The following is a 23530-nucleotide window of genomic DNA, read 5'->3' as shown; positions in this document are numbered from 1 at the left end:
GCCCTCTTCCCCCGGTCCAAATTGGACTAGGAGAAGGGGGGCGGCGCCCCCCTTTCCTTCTCTTTCTCTCCCTGCCTTTCCCCCTCCTAGTAGGAGTAGGAAAGGGAGGAATCCTACTCCTACTAGGAGGAGGATTCCTCCTCTAGGCGCGCCAACAAGGGCCGGCCGGCCTCCCCCTTGCTCCTTTATATACAGGGGCAGGGGCACCTCTAGACACACAAGTTGATCACAAAGATCTCTCCCAGCCGTGTGCGGTGCCCCCTTCCACCATAATCCACCTCGGTCATACTATAGCGGTGTTTAGGCGAAGCCCTGCTGCGGTAGCTTCATCAACATCGTCACCACGCCGTCGTGCTGACGAAACTCTTCCCCGAGCTCTACTGGATTGTGATTTCGCGGGACGTCACCGAGCTGAACGTGTGCTGAACGCGGAGGTGCCATACGTTCGGTACTGAGGATCAGTCGATCGTGAAGACATACGACTACATCGGCCGTGTTTTCATAACGCTTCCGCTTAACGGTCTACGAGGGTACGTGGACGAAACTCTCCCCTCTCGTTGCTATGCATCACCATGATCATGTGTGTGCGTAAGAAAACTGTTGAAATTACTACGTTACCCAACAACTTTTTCATTGTATCATCCATACTAGTTTATTTCTTTTTTATGCTTTCTTCTTGTGTGTTTGATAAACCTTAATAAAAACCAAAACAATTTAATTGTAGCTTTTAGCTAGTTTTAATTCCCATGCCTGTAGTAGTAATTAAAAAGAAAACCCAAAAAGATTTCTTGTTCTTCTTTTGCTTGTTCGGAGCTTTCCCATGTAAATAGTTTTATTTCTTTTCTTTGGGGGTCGATAGGAGAAGACCATGATTGAATTGTTAAAGTGGCTCTTATATGCATTACTGTTGATCTGACAAAAGAGCACATATTACCTTGTCTTCTCTCTTGAATTGAATGCTTGCAGATTCCAACTTAGTCCAATGCAAGCGCACTATTATTATTATTCACATCATTCGGTCATGCAAGTGAAAGGCAATTATGATGGTATATGATGGACTTATTGAGATGAGAAAAGCTGGTATGAACTTGACCTCTCTTGTTTTTGTAAATATGATTAGTTCATCGTTCCTAATTCAGCTTATTATGAATAAACTGTTGGGGAACGTTGCAGAAAACAAAAATTTTCCTACGGTTTCACCAAGATCCATCTATGAGTTCATCTAGCAACGAGTGATCGGATTGCATCTACATACCTTTGTAGATCACGCGCGGAAGCGTTCAAGGACGGGGATGAGGAAGTCGTACTCGACGTGATCCAAATCACCGGAGATCCTAGCGCCGAACGGACGGCACCTCCGTGTTCAACACACGTACGGTCAGCGTGACGTCTCCTCCTTCTTGATCCAGCAAGGGGGGAGGAGAGGTTGATGAAGATCCAGCAGCACGACGGCGTGGTGGTGGATGCAGGGCGTCACCGCAGCAGGGCTTCGCCGTTATACTGCGAGAGGGAGAGGTGTAGCAGGGGAGAGGGAGGCGCCAAGACTCAAGGGTGCGGCTGCCCCTCCCTCCCCCCCCTTTATATAGGCCCCCTAGGGGGTGCGCCGGCCCTAGGAGATGGGAACTCCTAGGGGGGCGGCGGCCAAGGGGTGGAGTGCCCCCCAAGCCAGGTGGGGCGCCCCCCCACCCTAGGGTTCCCAACCCTAGGCGCATGGGGTGGGCCAAGGGGGGCGCACCAGCCCACTATGGGCTGGTTCCCCTCCCCACTTTGGCCCATGGGGCCCTCCGGGATGGGTGGCCCCACCCGGTGGACCCCCGGGACCCTTCCGGTGGTCCCGGTACAATACCGGTGACCCCCGAAACTCTCCCGATGGCCGAAACTGCACATCCTATATATAATTCTTCACCTCCGGACCATTCCGGGACTCCTCATGACGTCCAGGATCTCATCCGGGACTCCGAACAACTTTTGGGTTACTGCATATTTATATCTCTACAACCCTAGCGTCACCGAACCTTAAGTGTGTAGACCCTACGGGTTCGGGAGACATGTAGACATGACCGAGACGGCTCTCCGGTCAATAACCAACAGCGGGATCTGGATACCCATGTTGGCTCCCACATGCTCCTCGATGATCTCATCGGATGAACCACGTTGTCGAGGATTCAAGCAACCCCGTATACAATTCCCTTTGTCAATCGGTACGTTACTTGCCCGAGATTCGATCGTCGGTATCCCAATACCTCGTTCAATCTCGTTACCGGCAAGTCACTTTACTCGTACCGTAATGCATGATCCCGTGACTAGACACTTGGTCACTTTGAGCTCATTATGATGATGCATTACCGAGTGGGCCCAGAGATACCTCTCCGTCATACGGAGTGACAAATCCCAGTCTTGATCCGTGTCAACCCAACAGACACTTTCGGAGATACCCGTAGTATACCTTTATGGTCACCCAGTTATGTTGTGACGTTTGGTACACCCAGAGCACTCCTATGGTATCCGGGAGTTACACGATCTCATGGTCTAAGGAAAAGATACTTGACATTGGAAAAACTCTAGCAAACGAACTATACGATCTTGTGCTATGTTTAGGATTGGGTCTTGTCCATCACATCATTCTCCTAATGATGTGATCCCGTTATCAATGACATCCCCATGTACATAGCCAGGAAACCATGACTATCAGTTGATTAACGAGCTAGTCAACTAGAGGCTCACTAGGGACACATTGTGGTCTATGTATTCACACATGTATTACGATTTCCGGATAATACAATTAAAGCATGAATAATAGACAATTATCATGAACAAGGAAATATAATAATCATTTTATTATTGCCTCTAGGGCATATTTCCAACATAAACATGTTTGTGATGACAATTAGAGATCATAGTTTCTTATGCCATGCTTAATTAGCTAGGAGCTTATAATGGTTTACCTTGTGTGCCAACATGCTATTAAAATGGTTGTGATGTGGTATGATAGGGTGGTATCCTCTTTTGAACAATTCGAGTGGCTTGACTTGGCACATGTTCACGCATGTAGTTGAAACAAAATCAACATAGCCTCTACGATATTTATGTTCATGGTGCATTATATCCTACTCATGCTTGCATTCGGTGTTGATTAATTTTAATGCATGTTCATGACTGTTCTCGCTCTCTAGTTAGCCGCTTCCCAGTCTTTTGCTAGCCTTCATCTGTACTAAGCGGGAATACAAACCCCGAAGTTATTCCATATGAGTCCACCATACCTACCTATATACGGTATCTACCTGCCGTTCCAAGTAAATATGTATGTGCCAAACTCTAAACCTTCAAATAAACATGTTGTTTTGTATGCTCGAATAGCTCATGTATCAACTAGGGCTGTCTGTATCCTCCATGCTAGGCGGGTTATTCTCAAGAGGAGTGGCTCCGCTCCTCACTCACGAGAAAATGGCTGGTCACCAGGATGCCCAGTCTGTTGGGGATATCACTACTGGGCGTAAACCGGTCTATCTGGGCCGGGTTAACTTCGTCAGTAGTTAAGTATGTTAAAGCCCAAGAAGGCAGATGAGGGCTCAAGGCCCATAGTCGGTTCAAGGCCTGTAGCCGTAAACCGGCGTTGGTATTTAACTTGTATTGTAAGTTAGGAATAAGTAGAGACCAAACTGGACACATCTATGAGCCGGTATTGGGACTCTGTGAACCGACGGGCGTCACCCGTGTATATAAGGGGACGACCCAGCGGCGGTTCAAGGACAACAGACAACAAGGCAAAGCTTGTTTGCTCCCTAGTCATCGAAACCCCATCAATTCCATCACAACTAGACGTAGGCTTTACCTTCATCGAAGGGGCCGAACTAGTATAAACTCTCTTGCGTCCCTGTGTCCACTTTAACCCCTTCAAGCTAACCCATCGCGATGGCTCCACGACTAAGTCCTTTCTCTAGGACATCTACCGTGACAAAACCACGACAGTTGGCGCCCACCATGGGGCTATCGCACGATGGTTTCAAGTTTTTGGAGGGCCGCTTTGAAGGACTCGAGGGCTACGTTGTGGGCCGGATGACTAAGAGTCGTCGCGGCAAGCTCTACATCGATGATGCAGACTGGGGCCCCGAGGCCGGCTCAGTTGAGTACGGGTACTGGGTCCCCTTTGGTGGCATACACGTTTTCATCGGCAGGATCGGTGAACCGGGCCCTGAGCAAGACATCTGCACCGACCTCGTCGAAACGGCTCAGCGTGCACGATCCGCCCAGGTTAAACCGGCCGTGAAGCGTGCCTTCGTGGGAGTCATCCATGGAGGAAGTTATGAGGATGGATCAGAATCTCGCGGCGAGACCGTCGTTTATTCCGGCGACGAGTCATCAACCGGAGAAACCGAATCTCTATATCAGCTACAAGATGGCCGGATTGGGGGCTGTTCCAATGGCGACAGTATTCCAGACCCCTCTGATCAACCCAACCGAGTTGGAATATTCATGGCCGGTACACAAGCAGCGCTTCATTCTTCGACCGCTGTGCCAATAACCTCCGGTTCAGTAGCGGCAACAGCTGCCGGGGCAGGAAGCTCTGCACGCCCGCCGGCTCAAGTTCTATCAAGTCTATTTGATGCATTGGCTGCGCTTATGGCAGAAGCTAATCCGGCGGATCAGGAAGTCCACAACGCGGAGATTGCAAAGGTGAAGGAACAGATCACCCAGGCCAAGGCGGACCTGGCAGCTGAGAATGCCAGGATGACCACAGAGCGGGCCGCTTTAGACGCACAAGCCTACAGGCTCATGTTGGACCAGAACGCATCGCATGAAGTCATGAAGAGGAAGTACTGATCCCGTTTGCCTTCGGTTTTTGAGGCCAGAGACCTTTTCAACACCCCAGGAGCAGGAACCAGTAATCCACTGGAGGGAAACCAGCCGGAAGCTCCGGGGACCGGTGCGCCGGTTCAGCCCCGTCTGATGAATCCGCCTCGTCAAAACATTGTCATACCTCAGGCCGTTTCAACACCACCGGGTCACTACTCCAACCCAATGGACAATCTCGTTGCCGCTGCTGCACGGCTGGAGGCCATTCCAATTGAAGGTGACTCGCCGCAGGCGGTAGAGACACGACGGGTCAAGGAGCTTCTTAGGACAGCTTTGGTCCAACAGGAAGCGTACTCATACAGCCGCGACTGGATCCACTCGACCCCTCGTCCAAGCCGGAGCTATAGCAGGCGTATGGATGAACCAGCAGTGTCAAGTAATGAACGACGTGGAGCACCCCGCGGCAACAACCCGGCGGGTGGTGCTGATAATGCTCAGGAAGTGGTGGACCGGGCTCGAGCACGCAGGGAGGCCGAGTTAGCCGCATAGTATCAGGCTCGGCAGCTTACGCCGGTTCGTCCAACTATTTCGGTCAAACCCGGTGTTACTTCTAGCTCTTTGGGGGTGCCTTGCCTTGTCCCCGCTTTACGCAATGTGCGCCTGCCCAAGGATTTCAAGGGCCCGCGCAAGGTACCAAATTACACGGCGGATCAACCCCCAGAGACATGGGTGGAGAGCTATGAGATGGCCATGGAGATGCTTGATGTGGATGATGCGGCATGTGCGAAGTACTTCACCATGATGCTTGAAGGAACGGCCCGCACTTGGTTAAAAAGCTTACCGGCCAATTCTATCAGTTCATGGGCCCAATTACGAGCCCGGTTTATCAGTAATTTCAAGGATACATGTAAGAAGCCCATGTCGATAGTAGACTTAGCTGCCTGTGTCCAGGAGGAAGGAGAATCGACGACTCATTGGGTGCGCCGGGTCTCACAAGTGTTGCATTCATCAGACCGCATCAATGCTGACACCACAGTCTTAACCCTAGAAGGCAACTGTCGGTTTGGGCCCCTAAAGCTGAAGTTGGGACGGATGAAGTGCCATTGCACTGACATGGGGACCCTCATGGCTGCTTTGGTAAAGTATGTTGATTCTGATAGTACCAAGGATCCCGAATCTGATGATGGCAAGGCAGGGAAGGGAAAGAGGAACAGCAACTCCAAAGGTCAGCGGCATCACTTGGCAGGCAATGGTGGTGGAGGCAAGCGTAAAGCGGATGGTAACATGGACTTTGTGGCTAATACCAACGCGCAGGACAAGGGCCAGCGACGCAAGGGTAAACCGCCAAATCGCAGTGGGGCACCCAACCCTAACCCGGACCGCTTAAATTATCTACTGAGCCAGCCCTGTCCAAGACATGGGACGAAGGAGGTGCCAGCAAACCACCTTTGGAAGGATTGCTTCATTATGCAGGAGTTCAAGAATTCTAATGCTTTCCGGTATGATCACGGCTCCGGCGGTGGCTCAGGATCCGGGCCGGGTTACGGTGGAGGAAATTCCGGTTCAGGATTTAATGGTAATCCGGGCGGACATAACAATCAAAATAATCAGAACAACCAGGGTGGTTACAACCAGCAGCAGCAACAGTCAGGTTACCAGAGCAACCCAAAGCAGTTGAATAGTGGGCAGTACCATGTCTTCACCACTAGCTTGGACAAGCGAGACCGGAAGGTTCAGAGGCGGGCAGTCAACTCTGTTGAACCGGCCATGCCCCGTTATCTATGCTGGTCTGAACAGCCAATCATATGGAGCAGAGAGGATCACCCTCCCCAGGTTGATAATCTGGGTCAGTTGGCTCTGGTGGTAGCGCCTCAGGTGGGAGGTTACAAGTTCACCAAAGTGCTCATGGATGGAGGGAGCAGCATTAATATCTTGTACTATGAGACCTTTCGTCGTATGGGACTAACAGATAAAAATCTCAAACCGTCTAATACGGTGTTCCACGGTGTGGTACCTGGCAAGTCAGCATATCCTGTTGGTAAGATAGCTCTGGAAGTGGCCTTTGGAGATGATCATGATTCCAGGTCGGACACATTGACGTTTGAAGTAGTGAAAATCCAAAGTCCATATCACGCCCTGTTTGGGCGACCGGCCTACGCCAAGTTTATGGCACGGCCCTATTATGTGTATTTGCAGCTCAAGATGCCGGGTCACAAGGGGACAATAATGGTTCACGGAAGCTGTAAAATCGCTTTGGAATGCGAGGAAGGAGATGTGGCCTACACAGAGTCGGTTTGTGCCACCGAGGAGCTGAAGTATTATAAGGACAATGTTGATCCGGCGGACATGACTCCATTAAAGAAGCCAACTACGGAGCATGATCCGGCCCTGAAGTTCAAATCGGCAGCAGAAACTAAGCTTGTTGACTTCATACCTGGTGATTCGTCCAAGCAGTTCAGCATTAGTGCCAACTTGAACCCGAAATAGGAAAGCGCGCTCATCGAGTTCATCCGTGAGAATCGGGACATTTTTGCATGGAAGCCCTCTGACATGCCAGGTGTATCGAGGCAACTCGCTGAACACACCCTTAATGTGGATCCTAAATACAAACCGGTGAAACAGTTCCTCTGCCGGTTTAACGAAGAAAGACGCAAGGCGATTGGAGAAGAGGTAGCCAGGCTCTTAGCAGCTGGCTTTATTGTTGAAGTTTTTCACCCTGAGTGGCTAGCCAATCCGGTGTTGGTCCTTAAGAAAAACGGCACCTGGCGCATGTGTGTGGATTATACAGATCTTAATAAGGCTTGTCCAATAGATCCTTTTGCCCTCCCCCGTATTGATCAAATTATTGATGCTACGGCGGGTTGCCAGCGTTTAAGTTTTTTGGATGCATATTCTGGCTATCATCAGATCAAAATGGCAGTTAAGGGCCGGGAGAAGACGGCATTCATAACTCCCTTTGGAGCCTTCTGCTATGTGTCTATGCCCTTTGGGCTCAAGAGTGCCCAGGCAACTTATCAACGATGTGTACAAAATTGTCTTCACAAGCAAATTGGCTGTAATGTACATGCTTACGTGGATGATATCGTGGTTAAGTCCAGGGAGAAGGAGACTTTGGTTGACGACTTGAAGGAAACCTTTGATAACCTGAGGACATACAAGATGATGCTTAATCCGGCCAAGTGTGTCTTTGGTGTACCGGCAGGCAAGTTATTGGGTTTTCTGGTGTCCAACAGGGGAACTGAGGCTAATCCGGAGAAGATCACAGCCATCACCTCCCTGGCTAAACCGAAGTGTATTAATGATGTTCAATGCCTGGAAGGCCAGATTGCCGCGTTAAGCCGGTTTATCAGCCACCTTGGTGAGAAGGCAATCCCTTTGTATCAGATGTTGAAGAAGACGGATCAATTCGTCTGGAGTTCTGCTGCTGATGAAGCATTTGAGGACTTAAAGCGGCAATTGGTCAATCCGCCTGTGCTCGCCGCTCCCATTGACAAGGAGCCATTACTGCTATATGTTGCTGCTAATGCTCGTGTGGTCAGCGTGGCTATTGTGGTGGAGCGAAAGGAGGCAGGTAAGGAGCATCCGGTTCAACGTCCGGTCTATTATATTAGCGAGGTACTCATTGAGTCCAAGCAAAGGTATCCGCATTGGCAGAAGCTGGTGTACGGAGTTTTTATGGCAAGCTGGAAGCTTAAGCAATACTTCCAAGGGCACCCAATTACGGTGGTCAGTTCTGCTCCTTTGGGGGATATCATGCAGAACCGGGAAGCGACTGGCCGGATTGCCAAGTGGGCTATAGAGCTTGGGCCGCACGGATTGAAGTATGTGCCTCGGACGGCGGTTAAGTCTCAAGCACTTGTTGATTTCATCAATGATTGGACGGAACTGCAAGCACCTGAAGAAAAGCCGGATCACACATATTGGACCATCCATTTTGACGGATCCAGGTAATTGGAAGGCTCGGGGGCTGGAGTCGTATTAACTTCCCCACGAGGTGATAAGTTTTGTTACGTTCTCCGCTTAATGTTCCCTTGTACTAACAATGCAGCTGGGTATGAAGCCTTGCTCCATGGTCTCCGGATGGCTAAGGAGATGAATCTAAGTCGAGTTAAGTGCTTCGGTGACTCGGACCTCGTGGCTCAACAAGTATCTGGCACTTGGGATTCCAAGGACCCACTCATGGCAGCGTATCGTCATGAGGTGGATATTGTTGCAGGTCACTTTAAAGGCTATCAGGTGGACCACATGGACCGACGGAAGAATGAAGCGACGGACGCTTTAAGCCGGCTGGGCTCTCAGCGCAAACCGGTCCCGCCCAATGTTTTTCTGGATGTGCTGCACAACCCGTCGGTCAAGCTCCCTGGTGAAGCGGATTTGGCTATTCCTGATCCGGAGGCTCAATTGGTGGCAGCTCTTCATGTCATTCCGGATTGGATGCTTCCTTACCTGGCGTACATGAACCGGGGCGAGTTACCAGAGGATGAGACTCTGGCCCGACAGATAATCCGGCGGTCCAAGTCCATGACTATTGTCAATGGCGAGTTGCATCATTGCAGTGTATCAGGGGCGTTTCAATGTTGTGTGTCTCCTGAAGAAGGCTGTGAAATTTTGCATGAGATCCACGAAGGAGATTGTGGTCACCACGCCGGTTCAAAATCTTTGGTAGCTAAAGCGTTTCGCCATGGCTTCTATTGGTTAACTGCTCATGCTAATGCGGAGGATCTGGTCAGACGATGTGATGGTTGCCAAAAGTTTTCAAGACGTGCTCATGTGCCGGCTCAAGAATTGAGAATGATTCCAATTACTTGGCCGTTTGCAACTTGGGGGCTGGATATGGTTGGGCCTTTCAAAAGGTCCAAAGATAAGAAGACCCACCTCCTGGTGGCGGTTGACAAGTTTACAAAGTGGGTGGAAGTAGAACCTGTTAGCAAGTGTGATGCGGCCATGGCGGTTTAGTTCATCAAAAAAGTGATTTTCCGGTTTGGCTTTCCACACAGTATCATCATAGATAATGGTACCAATTTGTCCAATGGGTGCCATGAAGGAGTTCTGTGAACGGGAGCACATCCGGCTTGATGTTTCATCAGTGGCACACCCACAGTCCAATGGTCAAGCAGAAATGGCTAATCAAGAGATCTTGAGAGGCATCAAGCCCCGGCTTATGGTTCCTTTGCAGAGAACGCCGGTTTGTTGGGTAGAAGAGTTACCATCTGTGTTATGGAGCATCAATACTACACCCAACAGATCAATAGGATACACGCCGTTCTTCATGGTCTACGGAGCGGAGGCGGTTCTCCCAAGTGATATCCGTCATGACTCACCTCGTGTGGCGGCTTATGTTGAAGCGGACAACGAGACAGCACGGCAAGACGCTTTGGACCTGTTGGATGAAGAACGCGACATAGCAGCCGCCCGCTCGGCGATTTACCAACAGGATCTTCGTCGTTATCACAGTCGCCGAGTCAAAACCAGAGCCTTTCAGGAAGGAGATTTGGTGCTTCGGCTCATCCAAGACCAGACTGGTATGCATAAGCTATCCCCACCTTGGGAGGGACCTTTCGTGGTCAGCAAGAATCTGCACAACGGGTCATACTATCTGATCGATATTCGAGAGCATAAAGACTCACGTACATCAGGGGAAGAGACCAACAGGCCGTGGAACATAGCTCATCTTCGGCCTTACTATACCTGAGCCATTGGCTCTACTTATGTACATATTACGACGATGTATATATTATGATTAAATATAATAAACCGGAACCTCAGCTAAAGCGGGGTATCTGTTCTTTTACATCATGTGTGGTTACACGGAGTTGTTCTAAAGCGGCCTCCGGTTTACCCCTTGAGTTAGCTTTTCAAAAGCATCATGTTATATCACTTGGGGGCTTGGTCGTGTCCAAACCAATGCAACACCTCTTGATAGGCGAGAGCCACCAGATCACTTGGGGACTTGGTCACGTCTGAACCAGTCACGCCTCTTGATCGGCCTAAGGCCACAGAATCACTTGGGGGCTTGGTCGAACCCGAACCATTGCCACGCCTCTTGATCGGCATAAATGCCACGGTTTCATTTGGGGACCTGGCTGATTTGAACCATGGCTACACCTATCGGGAGCTTGGTCGTGTCCGACCATGGTAACGCCATCTGATCGGCTCAAATAAGCCTCTTTTTGCAAACGGTTTTATCATTGCCTTTGCTTCACAATTTTCTTTGATAGATATTTCTTTCTTTTTGTTGCGTTTTTTAAAACGACAAAATTTTAAACTGGTTCACACTGTCAATTGACGGAACACGGTCCATTTTTAATCCGAAGACTATTTGCTCGGTTTGATTTTTTGTTAACATCCTATTACGGAGTAACACGGTGTTTTATTATAACCCGGCACGGTTTACATGGTAAACCGGCATTATATATATACAGGAGTTGCTATCTCCTCCAACAGTGTGGGTTTATGAAACCTCCGCTTCAAGATTGGCTAAGCCAACTTCATGCCCAACGATGGCAGGTATTATGTATCTCAAAGATTTGATCATATGCTTAAATTTCAGATATTTTGATTTTATATATGCAGACATCATACTCCGCCTGATAGTACAACCGCGGTGGCACTTTAAGATTTTTTATGTTGCAGAAAATACTTTGGAAAGTTCATCACCCAAAGGAAGCACAAGTTGCAGTGGTTATGCACGAAGGCATATTAAGATCAAGAGTATCAGCTAGCCTATTACAAGGCAACACGGTGCCCAAAACAAGATCATTGTTTTTTCAAAGGAGAAGCAGTTTAAACTGGCTTCCGGTTCAAGCTTGGTCACCAGCCTGGCCTGATGGTCGTGGGTCATCCCGCACCACTTCAACTTCAGTTTCTCTACCCAACGGCTGGAAATCAACAGTTGTCCAGTCGATTCCCATTAATGCTCGAAAGACAGCTTCATCATGGATCAGCAACGATGTTTCAATATCGGGAGCGTAAGTATGCTTACTGATTGGAGGGATAAGATTTCCGCTTCATGAATTGGTGCAGCTACTCACTTGTTTTGATTGTCATATTGGGCTTGATAATGAGACAAGTCTGCTTCTTCAACCAATTGACAAGCTAGCGGACGCACCTCCCGGTTTATTGCTCGCAGATCCGCTTCACTAAACTCTGACCCATCTTCCTTCAAGCTGGGATAGCCCTGAGTTGCTTCAATAGGATCAAAATCCGGCACCCAAGCTTTTGCCCGGATTAAGGCATTGATCGCACCGGTTCGAGCAGCAGATTTCTTCAGCTCTTCAACCCGGGCAGGAAGCACTGACAGTTTCTTCAGAGTGTCCTGAATCAAAGTGGGCGCCGGATTGTTGTGGGATGCAGTACAAATGATCCGTTGTGCACCAGTGTACAGTTGTTCGATCAACGTGTAGGCGGCTTTCAATTTCTTCTGCCCAAGTGACCAATGCGTGTCCCTGAAATATCACAAAGGGTAACAAACCGGCAGCTCTGTAAGACGGCAGAATCAATTCAGAAATCAAACCGGCTTACCAAAGATAGCAGCGGTCATGGCATGCACGTGCCGCTTTATGCTGGTCAGTTCGTCCACCATCGGTTTTAGTGCAGCCTCAGCGTCTGCTGCTCGGTTGGTTAAAGCAGATTTTTCAGTAGCCCAATCCGCCCGCTCCTTCTTGAAATCCTTCTTAAGTTGTTCCATGACGCTTAAGGCGCTGGTCAACTCCTCTTTTGCTTTTGAGGTTTCAGTCTGTTGGGACTTTAGATTTTCTTGGAGATCGGTGATTTGGGTCTCTTTTGTCTTCATCTCAGCCTGCATACAGACAGTTATATGATTCAGCAAGCAGGGCAAGAATTGAAGCACCAACCACATAACAAGTTATGCACTTGGCGCTTGGGGGCTAATGCCTATTTGATCTTCATATTTCACTTGATTATAAAGTCCCAAGATCAATACAAGTATTCAACTTGGCACTTGGGGGCTAATGGCTATTTGCTCGAATATATTCTGATGCGGCGATCTCAATTACATAAAGTCCCGGTTTAACTACACTAAGTTGAACCGGCCCTTGGGGGCTACATCAGCGAGTTCCGAAGCATTGAGATTTATATTAGCAAGTCCCGGTTTGGATGCAGATTCTAAACCGGCCCTTGGGGGCTAGGAGAGTTAACAAGATTGAAATATCCAAACAGGAAAAAGTACATGGAAGTTACCTCAAATTTCTCTTTCATCATATAAACCAGACCAGCTTCATAGTCACGGCTGGTGTATAGCCGGTTCAGATAGCCGGAATGGAGATCTTGGGCGTTCAAAGCGGCATAAGTTGTCAGATCGGCATTCCATTTTCCCTTGCCAATGGCAGCAAATTCTTTCTTGCTAGTGTGTCTGGATAAAGCAACGGGATTGCCTGGCTCTGTGCGACCAATGCCAGTAATGACAACCTCATCATCCTTGGCATCGCCGGTTTGCATTGGGGCTGTTGGCTTATCAGTAGGCTTTGTTGGATTGGTGGATTTCTCAATCCGGATGGGGCTTGTGGGCTGGTTGACAGGACTTGAGGTATCAATAGGCCTCTCTTCAGCAATAAGATCGTCATCTCGCTGCGGTGGATCATTGGGTATATCTTCAGGAATAGCCGCTTCAAGATCTGGTGTTTTGCCCGGTTCAGGGACGGCATCCTCCTCGGCCGCTTTATCCAGGCGAGCCTTCTTGCTCGGCCTAGGCTTGGCCCTGAAAGGAATAACAAAGTCAAATACAGCATATGTTCCAAGGTGATGTACCGGAAATATTATGATAAGTATAGCTTACCCAAGCACCATTCTGAGTGGTGGCAGCTGAGTAGCCGATGACTCGCCAGAGGATGAGTGGGAAGTAACCTGATAATCGGAGTCAGATGGATTAAGAGGTTGACGAAAACAGCCCGCTTTAGGACAAGCACTGACAAGCAAATTAGGGACCTCTGAACGGCGTTTTCGAACCGGACTGTTCGGTAAAGCGGCGGAGGTAACTACCTGGCCGCTGTGCCGGGTTGTGCGGCGAGCTTCGTGTTGTTGGGTCTTCATAAGAAATTTGGGATCCAAGTAAGCAAGAGGATGAGAAAATTTAACCTTCCGGTTTGCCCAACGGATTTTTAGTGAAGGCAAAGGGTCTGAATCGGAAGAGAGAATAATTACCTCTACAGCATCAGCATGGCTGGCTTCGGCATCATCATGACAAATATCATCATCAATAAGACGCATGAAAAATAAGCCAAGTGAGTCAAGCTCTACCTCAAGGTCCGGATTATCCACATCATCATCAAGGGCCGGATCAGAAGATGCAGTGGTTTTCTTCTTGTGAGCAGGCCGTTTCACAACTTTAGTCTTTGGCCGGGTTGGTCGTTCCGGTTTGTCTGGTTTTTCTGGCTTCTCCTGTGGAAGTTTCTTGCTCCAAAACGGATCATTACCCTGCTTAAATAGACATTGATATTAAACAATGACCAGATATATCAATAACAGGTTCAGTAAAAAGAAAAAATCAAATTCTTATAGTTGGCGGTTTGTTGGTGGCACAGAAGGGAAGCAGGCCGGTTCGAGCACAGACGTGTTCCGGTTCATTCAGCATTTTATTCACAGCCTCTATGATTTCTTCGTCGGTGAGCTGGATGTTAGCATGTCGCAGTGGGTCGTCAACACTGCCAGTATACTCGCACATTAAACCGGAGCGCTGACTAAGGGGCAGTATGCTCCACGATATCCAACAGCGAGCAAGATCAACTCCTGTTAAACCATTGGCCATGAAGGCTCTGAGCTTGGACAGTTGAGGAGCGTATTTGCTTCTCTCCTTGGCAGTCAACCTTTGCGGACAGGGGTGTGTATTGCTAAGCCGCTCCGGACGAAAGCCAGACAAAGGATTTTCACCAGCAGGGGAGGTGTCTTTGCAATAGAACCATGTTTGATTCCACTCTTTGGGGTGGCTGTGCAGTTTGGCGTGAGGGTATGTGACCTCTTTCCTTTTCTGAATCGCCACACTGCCCAATTCCGTATTGGAACCGTCAGAAAACTCAGTACGGCGGTTTAGATGGAAACAGTCTCTGGACAATTCCAGTGTGGGCTCCTCTTGAAAGAACACCTCACAGAGCACTTGGAAGTGACACATGTTTGTAACAGAGTTGGGGCCAGTGTCTTGTGGATGGAGTTGAAAATCGGCTAAAACGTCCCGGTAAAATTTAGAACCGGGCGGCTTAAAGCCCCGGGCTAAGTGATCTACGAAAACGATGACCTCTCCTTCTTGAGGTGTGGGAGGACATTCTTTGCCAGGGGCTCTCCAATGGATGGTGTTTTTGCTGCCTAAAGCGCCGATCAGGACTAAATTGTTCAGTTGAGTCTCTGTGACGCGAGAAGGAACCCAGTTGCACTCATATACTTGCTTGGCCATGATGAAATCTACAAGATAGGTGATTCCGGTTCAAGAATGAATTGATTAAAGTGCACTGGTATGTACAATGTTAAACCGGAGACAGTTCTATCTAAACCGGAGTTTTATGAAGCAACAGCATCCGGCGGTTTAGCAAGGGGACTAATGGTATATACCGGTTTGGCAATTTTTCTACAAAGTTAAACCGCCAGATCTAAGCATTGAAACAGTTGAGATTGCGGATGGATAAGTGTACAGAAATAGATTTTACAAGATTTCTCTACAGCGACGGATCTGAAGCAAGTTTAGAAAACAAGGAAAATATTCAAGGTTCAAAAAAGAACAGTACCGAATCAATGGGAAGAGATACAGGTAGATCTATGGTCTTGAAGCATATAAGTAAAGGCGGATGCTAAGAACTACTGCTACACAGAGCAAAGGTTCACAGGTTCATCTAAGATCTATCATATGAGTACGAAGCAGATAATGAACACTGAAGAACTTGGAAACCCTAGAACGGATCTACGGGGGAAAAGGTGAAGAACTCACCGGAGCCGAGGAAGAAATAGAAGGTCGTCGCGATGCTCTGGTACAATCAGGGTGATGCAGCGGCCAAGGTTGGAGCAGAGGTCGTCGATGGCGGCGGAGCTCCGAAGCTGGACGACGCGGGGAAGATGAAGCAGAAGGGCACGAAGGGGAAAAAGAAATGACCCTTCGGTCCTATTTATAAGGCAAGGGACAGGTGTCAGGCGCGAAAATCAAGGGACCGTGGGTTTGGAAACGAAGATGTTGCCTTAATTGTCGCAGACCTATTAAGGTTCTTTATAACAGGTGACGTCACGCCGGTTTACAACGACCAGAGAAGATGACATCACGGCGGTTCAACAAACTACAAGAAGATATTGAAGATGAAGATTTTTGCTAAGGATTGACATGAACCTGTTCAAATCAATCTGGGGCCTAATGTTGGGGATATCACTACTGGGCGTAAACCGGCCTATCTGGGCCGGGTTAACTTCGTCAGTAGTTAAGTATGTTAAAGCCCAAGAAGGCAGATGAGGGCTCAAGGCCCATAGTCGGTTCAAGGCCTGTAGCCGTAAACCGGCGTTGGTATTTAACTTGTATTGTAAGTTAGGAATAAGTAGAGACCAAACCGGACACATCTATGAGCCGGTATTGGGACTCTGTGAACCGACGGGCGTCACCCGTGTATATAAGGGGACGGCCCGGCGGTGGTTCAAGGACAACAGACAACAACTCGAGACTTAGGCGAAGCTTGTTTGCTCCCTAGTCATCGAAACCCCATCAATTCCATCACAACTAGACGTAGGCTTTACCTTCATCAAAGGGGCCGAACTAGTACAAACTCTCTTGCGTCCCTGTGTCCGCTTTAACCCCTTCAAGCTAACCCGTCGCGATGGATCCACGACTAAGTCCTTTCTCTAGGACATCTGCCGTGACAAAACCACGACACAGTCCCATGCTCAAATCAAATCAAAATAATTGCAAACAAAACTCCCCCAGGATTGTTGTTAGTTGGAGGCACCCGTTGTTTCGGGCGAGCCATGGATTGATGCTTGTTGGTGGTGGGGAGTATAAACTTTACCATTCTGCTTGGGAACCGCCTATAATGTGTGTAGCATGGAAGATATCGAGATCTCTCGGTTGTTATGTTGACAATGAAAGTATACCGCTCAAAATATTATTCATCTCTATTTCAAAATCGAGCTCTGGCACCTCTACAAATCCCAGCTTCCCTCTGCGAAGGGCCTATCTATGTACTTTTATGTTGAGTCATCATCCTCTTATTAAAAAGCACCAGTTGGAGAGCACCGCTGTCATTTGCATGTATTATCGTTAGTTTACATTGAGTATGACTTGACTGGATCTCTTTTACCATGAATTACAATGTCTAGTCAGTCCTTGATCTTTAAAGGTGCTCTGCATTTATGTTTTGCGGTCTCAGAAAGGGCTAGCGAGATACCATCTTGTTATATCATATTATGATTGTTTTGAGAAAGTGTTGTTATCCGAGATTTATTATTATTGCTCGCTAGTTGATTATGCCATTGATATGAGTAAACATGAGACCTAAGCTATTGTGAATATGGTTAGTTTATAATCTTTGCTGAAAACTTGAATGCCGGCTTTACATATTTACAACAACAAGAGCAAACAGAGTTTGTAAAAGTTTTTCTTTATCACTTTCAGTTTATCAACTAAATTGCTTGAGGACAAGCAAAGGTTTAAGCTTGGGGGAGTTGATACGTCTCCATTGTATCTACTTTTCCAAACACTTTTGCCCTTGTTTTGGACTCTAACTTGCATGATTTGAATGGAACTAACCCGGACTGACGCTATTTTCAACAGAATTGCCATGGTGTTATTTATGTGCAGAAACAAAAGTTCTCGGAATGATCTGAAACTTCACGGAGATTATTTTTGGAAATAATAAAAAATACTGGCAAAAGATCAAGACCAGGGGGCCCACACCCTAGCCACGAGGGTGGGGGCGCACCTGCCCCCCTGGGTGCGCCCCCCTACCTCGTGGGCCCCCTGGAGCTCCTCCGACCTCAACTCCAACTCTATATATTCATGTTCGGAGAGAGAAAAATAAAGGAGAAGGATTCATCGCGTTTTACGATACAAAGCCACCGCCAAGCCCTAAACTCTCTTGGGAGGGCTGATCTGGAGTCCGTTCGGGGCTCCAGAGAGGGGAATCTGTGGCCATCGTCATCATCAACCATCCTCCATCACCAATTTCATGATGATCACCGCCATGCATGAGTAATTCCATCGTAGGCTTGCTGGACGATGATGGGTAGGATGAGATTTATCATGTAATCGAGTTAGTTTTGTTAGGGTTTGATCCCTAGTATCCACTATGTTCTAAGATTGATGTTGCTATGAGTTTGCTATGCTTAATGCTTGTCACTAGGGCCTGAGTGCCATGATTTCAGATCTGAACCTATTATGTTTTCATGAATATATGTGAGTTCTTGATCCTATCTTGCAAGTCTATAGTCACCTACTATGTGTTATGATCCGGCAACCCCGAAGTGACAATAATCTGGACCACTCCTGGTGATGACCGTAGTTTGAGGATTTCATGTATTCACTATGTGTTAGTGCTTTGGTCTGGTACTCTATTAAAAGGAGGCCTTAATATCCCTTAGTTTCCATTAGGACCCCGCTGCCACGGGAGGGTAGGACAAAAGATGTCATGCAAGTTCTTTTCCATAAGCACGTATGAATATATTCGGAATACATGCCTACATTACATTGATGAATTGGAGCTAGTTCTATGTCACCCTAGGTTATGACTGTTACATGATGAACCACATCCGGCATAATTCTCCATCACTGATCCATTGCCTACGAGCTTTCCATATATTGTTCTTCGCTTATTTACTTTTTCGTTGCTATTGTTATCATCACTACAAAATACCAAAAATATTACTTTTTCTATCGTTACCTTTTGCCACCGTTACCACTACTATCATATTACTTTGCTACTAAACACTTTGCTGCAGATACTAAGTTTCCAGGTGTGGTTGAATTGACAACTCAGCTGCTAATACTTGAGAATATTCTTTGCCTCCCCTTGTGTCGAATCAATAAATTTGGGTTGAATAATATACCCTCGAAAACTATTGCGATACCCTATACTTGTGGGTTATCATTTACCTCAGACCTTCGGGTCCATAGTTATTAGCTAGATGGCTTCTTCTCTCTCTTTGGATCTCAATACAAAGTTCTCCACGATTCTCGTGGAGATCTATTTGTGTAATCTTCTTTTGCGGTGTGTTTGTTGAGACCAATGAATTGTGGGTTTATGATCAAGTTTATCTATGAACAACATTTGAGTCTTCTCTGAATTATTTTATGTATGATTGGTTATCTTTGCAAGTCTCTTCGAATTATCAGTTTGGTTTGTCCTACTAGATTGATCTTTCTTGCCATGGGAGAAGTGCTTAGCTTTGGGTTCAATCTTGCGGTGTCCTTTCCCAGTGACAGTAGGGGCAGCAAGGCACGTATTGTATTGTTGCCATCGAGGATAACAAGATGGGGTTTATATCATATTGCATGAGTTTATCCCTCTACATCATGTCATCTTACTTAAAGCGTTACTCTGTTTTTTTGAACTTAATACTCTAGATGCATGCTGGATAGCAGTCGATGTGTGGAGTAATAGTAGTAGATGCAGGCAGGAGTCGGTCTACTTGTCTCGGACGTGATGCCTATATACATGATCATACCTAGATATTCTCATAACTATGCTCAATTCTGTCAGTTGCTCAACAGTAATTTGTTTACCCATCGTAATACTTATGCTCTCGAGAGAAGCCACTAGTGAAACCTATGGCCCCCGGGTCTATTTTCCATCATATTAATCTCCCGTTAACAAGCTATTTCTGGTGCCTTTTTTATTTCGCTTTATTTACTTTGCATCTTTATCATAAATATACCAAAAATATTATCTTATCTTATCTATCATATCTCACTTTCGTAAGTGACCGTGAAGGGATTGACAACCCCTTTATTGCGTTGGTTGCGAGGATTTTATTTGTTTGTGTAGGTGCGAGGGACTCGTGTGTGGCCTCCTACTGGATTGATACCTTGGTTCTCAAAAACTGAGGGAAATACTTACGCTACTTTGTTGCATCACCCTTTCCTCTTCAAGGGAAAACCAACGCAGTGCTCAAGAGGTAGCACGGGATCTTCACAACAATGCCACAACATCTTGGATGATAATTGGTGACTTTAATGACATTCTAGTTGCTAGTGAAAAGGAAGGCGGAAATATCGGACCACAACAAATGATGCAGAGCTTTAGGGATTGTGTGGATGACTTTGCTCTTCAAGAAGTGTATGTAATTGGAAATCCCTTCACGTGGAGTCGAGGCGTGATTGGGGAACGCCTTGATAGAGCCTTATGCAATGAAACTTGGGCTGAGAAATTTTCTTCTGCTGCACTATTACATGCGCACCAGATTTTCTCAAAATAAAATAAAATACATGAACACCGTGTTCACTCGGATCACATGCCCATTCTCCTTGATACGGAGTACTTTGCTCTTGTAAATACACAATGGTCTATAGGTCCAAGGAAATCCGAAGCCCGCTGGCTCAACAAGGAGACCGTGACTAAAATTGTTACAACAACTTGGGTATATTCGAAACTTGCTTGGATCGGCCCATCCTTGGCTGACCATACTAAAGCCATTCGTAATGATCTCGATCGATGGGACAAAGATGTTTTGAAGAGTCCCAAAAAATAGTTGCAAAGCTGCAAAAAGAGTTAGAGAAATTAAGGCATGGGCCTTTGGAAATTGAATCTCGATCAAAAATGAAAGATCTTCAAACGCTCATCGAAAATCTTCTGGATCAGGAAGAACCAGTTTGCCTCCGGAGAGGTTGGGCCAATTGGCTTATGCATGGAGACAGGCACACATCATTCTTTCATAAGGTCGCATCGGCTCGGAGGAAAATAAACTATATTTAAACACTTTTGGACGATTTCAGGGTTTGGAGAAAAGGTACAGATGAGCTAAACGGTTCCATTAAGGATTATTTTTTTGGCTTATTTACTGACCAAGTTCAAGCACCTAATGTTGATGTCATATCCTGAGTATGGCGGAGAATTTCTTGTGAGATGAACTATGTCCTCTTGGCCCCTTATTCCGTGGAGGAGGTTAGAAAAGTCTTGTTCTCTGTCGGTGACTTTAATGCTCTTGGTCCTGATGGACTTCACGTTGCATTCTATAAAAGGTTTTGGTTTATGTTAGGGATGACCTTATTGAGGAGGTTCCTAAAGCAGTTAATACTGGGGTGAAACCACATGGATGGAATGATACGAGTATTGTGATGATGCCAAATATAAACTCACCTAAAAAAGTTACCCAATTTAGACCAATTAGCTTGTGCAATGTTGTTTACAAAGTTATTTCAAAGATGCTAGCTGCCAGACTCGAAGGCCTTCTGCCTGAGGTTATTAGTCTAACACAGAGTGCTTTTGTCCCCGATCGGTTAATCACTATTAATGTTTTCATCAGGTATGAGAGTCTCCATGCAATAAAAATGAAAAGGTGGGCAAAGGGCGCTGTTGTGTGGTAAAGTTGGATATGCATAAAGCTTATGATCGTGTGGAATGAAGTTTCTTGAAGGCTATTTTACTAAAATTGGGTTTTTCATGTTGATTGGGTTGGTGATGCTATGCGTTTCAAGTGTTTAGTGCGCTTTAATACATAGGATACTGGAAGTTTTAAACCTTTGAGGGGGCTGCGACAGGGGGCGTCACTGTCCCCTTACCTTTTCTACCTTGTATTGAAGGCCCATTAACTTTGTTGACACATGCAGAGGAGAATGGTAGTTTCAATGGAGCAAGGTATGCCGTGATGCTCCTGCTGGTACAAACCTTCTCTTTGCTGATGACTCCTTAGTTTTGATGAAAGCCAATGTACAAAATGATGCATGTTTAAAAGCAAGTCCGGATATGTATTGTTCAGTGTCAGGACACCTAGTCATGTGGATAAGTCAAGTATATCTTTTCGATCCTAGTACTAAACATGAAGGCCCAATTTTGCTCTACCCTCAATATTATGACTGGAGCAATGAATGATAAATATCTCGGGTTGCCGGCTACTTTAGGGCTGGATAAAAGTGATAGTTTCTAGTATCTTATTGACCCTCTTATTCAGTGATTGACGGGATTGAAAGAGAAGTGTCTTTCTTCAGGTGGAAAAGTGGTGTTATTAAAATTGGTTGCATAAGCAATACCAACATGCGATGCTTGTCTTCAAAATTCCTAAGGAATTACATATGGCGATGTCAAGATTTTGGTGGGTTGATGATGCAAACCATAAAAGAATGCACTGGTTTGCCTGGTGGAAAATGTGTATCCCAAAGAGTGGTGAAATGCTATTCTGTAGTATCCATTGCTTTGACCTTGATTTATTGGCAAAATAAGCATGATGTTTAATTGATGATCTTGATTTCTTCTGTGATACTATTCTTAGAATCAAATACTTTTCGGATGGTGATCTACTCAATGCTAGTTTGAAGAACAAATCATCATATGCATGACAGAGCATTATGCGGGAGTTAATACAATTAAGCGTGATCACATTTGAAGAGTACGGCGAAAAAATAAACATCCGAGAAGATGCATGGACTCCGCAGTCATCATGCAACAAGGTTCTAGCAGTTAGAGGAAACCAACTCATCTCTCGAGTTAGTGACCTTATTGATCCTTCTACAAGAAACAATACGTGGGGTATTGTCCGGAGTCTTCTGTGTCTTGCGAAGGTGAAAATATTTGTGTGGTTGCGGGGAGCCATCCCTTGTAGAGCCGCTCTCGCCGACAAATATATAAAGATTGAAGCCCAATGTTCCGGCTGTAAAACTAGTCCGGATACCACAAGGCATATGTTGTTTGAATGCCCTACAGTTAAGGAGATGTGGCCCCTATTGGGTGTTGATGATGTTATCACAAGGTCCGAATTTGTTGATTTGGCTAGTGAAGCAAGGTTGGACTTCCCTGTTGAGCATACTAGAAGAGGAGGTTTCGGTGCTTGGTCAGGCAAATTTTAAAGAGATTGTTGTTGTTGCGATATGATTCATGTGGTGGGAACGCGGGAAGTTTCTCCATGGAGAACATACTCAATCATTTGGCAAGTTCTTCTAATTTTTCGCTAACTAGCTGTTAAATTTTCTATTGCTTGCAGGCTATGCAAAGCTCAATGTGGATGGAACCATGATTCCAACCCAGTGGAGAGTTCATAGTAGCGGCAAATGAAAAGATTGAGTTCTGCTTCAATGCCTTCACGGTCGAATTAACACTAAGGTTTGGGATGAACCTTGCAAGGACTGTCGGATGTGGTGTTTTTGAGCTCCAGCCCAAATGAGCTTTTTGTTTGTTTGCAAAAATTGACAAATGTTTTCAGTGCTCACAAAATTTCATCATTAAATGATATACGAGGAAATTGTGGCAAAAATTCAATGCTCCAAAAGTGTTATTTTCAAAAACATTTTGGAATGCTAATTATATATATTTTTGCCGTGCCTTCCACAAATGTCATTTCAATGATTAAATTTTACAAGCACTGAAAACATTTGTCAAAGTTCGCCACAAAAAAATTAGAATTTTTTGAATTTTTTATTATATTGTTCATTGTGGGCTCATTTGAACTCGCGAGCAGAAGATGACTTCCAAGGTGATCACTACTACTGAAACTCATCGTCAGTTGCAAGCAACATATTTGATGACTGCTATCCATGACTTTGGAGTTCACCCATGTCATCTTTGAGCATAGTCATAGAGAATGTGGAGTTCACCCATGTCGTCTTTGAGCA

The sequence above is a fragment of the Triticum urartu genome, chromosome 2A, assembly GCF_056163025.1.
Source record: "Triticum urartu cultivar PI428250 chromosome 2A, HENAU_Tu73, whole genome shotgun sequence".
Taxonomy (NCBI): Eukaryota; Viridiplantae; Streptophyta; class Magnoliopsida; order Poales; family Poaceae; genus Triticum; species Triticum urartu.
Note: the sequence above shows the minus strand (reverse complement) of the source record.